The 2,204-nt window shown below is 42.5% G+C and overlaps 1 pseudogene; it reads right to left on the reverse strand.

Moving 5' to 3' along the window:
* Positions 1-918: 918 nt before the first annotated feature.
* Positions 919-1,803, reverse strand: LOC138930625 (craniofacial development protein 2-like; annotated as a pseudogene).
* Between the last annotated feature and the right edge of the window lie 401 nt (positions 1,804-2,204).

The raw sequence follows: 2,204 nt of genomic DNA on the forward strand, positions 1-2,204 counted from the left end.
CTCTGGTTCCTCTGCCTTTTCTAAAACCAGCTTAAAAATCAGGCAGTTCACGGTTCATGTATTGCTGAAGCCTGGCTTGGAGAATTTTGAGCATTACTTTACTAGCATGTGAGATGAGTGCAATTGTGTGGTAGTTTGAGCATTCTTTGGCATTGCCTTTCTTTGGAATTGGAACAAAAACTGACTTTTACCAGTCCTGTGGCCACTGCTGAGTTTTCCAAACTTGCTGGCATATTGAGTGCAGCACTTTCACAGGATCATCTTTCAGGATTTGAAACAGCTCAACTGGAATTCCATCACCTCCACTAGCTTTGTTCGTAGTGATGCTTTCTAAGGCCCACTTGACTTCACATTCCAAGATGTCTGTCTCTAGATTAGTGATCACATCATCATGATTATCTGGGTCGTGAAGATATTTTTTGTACAGTTCTTCTGTGTATGCTTGCCACCTCTTCTTAATATCTTTTGCTTCTGTTAGGTCCAGAACATTTTTGTCCTTTATCGATCCTGTTCTTGCACGAAATGTTCCCTGGTATCTCTAATTTTCTTGAAGAGATCTCTAGTCTTTCCCATTCTGTTGTTTTCCTCTATTTCTTTGCACTGATCACTGAAGAAGGCTTCCTTATCTCTTCTTGCTATTCTCTAGAACTCTGCATTCAAATGCTTATATCTTTCCTTTTCTCCTTTGCTTTTCACCTCTCTTCTTTTCACAGCTATTTGTAAGGCCTCCCCAGACAGCCATTTTGCTTTTTTGCATTTCTTTTCCATGGCGATGGTCTTGATCCCTGTCTCCTGTACAGTGTAACGAACCTCATTCCATAGTTCATCAGCCATTCTATCTATCAGATCTAGACCCTTAAATCTATTTCTCACTTCCACTGTATAATCATAAGGGATTTGATTTAGGTCATACCTGAATGGCCTAGCTGTTTTCCCTACTTTCTTCAATTTGAGTCTGAATTTGGCAATAAGGAGTTCATGATCTCAGCCACAGTCAGCTCCCAGTCTTGTTTTTGTTGACTGTATAGAGCTTCTCCATCTTTGGCTGCAACGAATATAATCAATCTGATTTCGGTGTTGACCATCTGGTGATGTCCATGTGTAGAGTCTTCTCTTGTGTTGTTGGAAGAGGGTGTTTGCTGTGACCAGTGCATTTTCTTGGCAAAACTCTATTAGTCTTTGCCATGCTTCATTCCATATTCCAAGGCCAAATTTGCCTATTACTCCAGGTGTTTCGTGACTTCATACTTTTGCATTCCAGTCCCCTATAATGAAAAGGACAACTTTTTTGGGTGTTACTTCTAAAAGATCTTGTAGGTCTTCATAAAACCACTCAGCTTCAGTTTCTTCAGCATTACTGGTTGGGGCATAGACTTGGATAACTCTGATATTGAATGGTTTGCCTTGGAGACGAACAGTGATCATTCTGTCGTTTTTGAGATTGCATCCAAGTACTGCATTTCGGACTCTTTTGTTGACCATGATAGCTACTCCATTTCTTCTGAGGGAGTCCTGCCCGCAGTAGTAGATGTATTGGTCATCTGAGTTAAATTCACCCATTCCAGTCCATTTTAGTTCGCTGATTCCTAGAATGTCAACATTCACCCTTGCCATGTCTTGTTTGACCACTTCCAATTTGCCTTGATTCATGGACCTGACATTCCAGGTTCCTATGCAATATTGCTCTTTACAGCATCGGATCTTGCTTCTGTCACCAGTCACATCCACAACTGGGTATTGTTTTTGCTTTGGCTCCATCCCTTCATTCTTTCTGGAGTTATTTCTCCACTGATCTCCAGTAGCATATTGGGCACTTAATGACCCGGGGAGTTCCTCTTTTGGTATCCTATCATTTTGCCTTTTCATACTGTTATGGGGTTCTCAAGGCAAGAATACTGAAGTGGCTTGCCATTCCCTTCTCCAGTGGACCACATTCTGTCAGGCCTCTCCACCATGACCCACCCATCTTGGGTTGCCCTGCAGGCATGGCTTGGTTTCATTGAGTTAGACAAGGCTGTGGTCCTAGTGTGATTAGATTGACTAGTTTTCTGTGAGTATGGTTTCAGTGTGTCTGCCCTCTGATGCCCTCTTGCAACACCTACCATCTTACTTGGGTTTCTCTTACCTTGGCATGGGGTATCTCTTCACAGCTGCTCCAGCAAAGCACAGCCGCTGTTCCTTACCTTGGACGAGGGGTATCTCCT

Source organism: Ovis canadensis, chromosome X, assembly GCF_042477335.2.
Source record: "Ovis canadensis isolate MfBH-ARS-UI-01 breed Bighorn chromosome X, ARS-UI_OviCan_v2, whole genome shotgun sequence".
Lineage (NCBI taxonomy): Eukaryota > Metazoa > Chordata > Mammalia > Artiodactyla > Bovidae > Ovis > Ovis canadensis.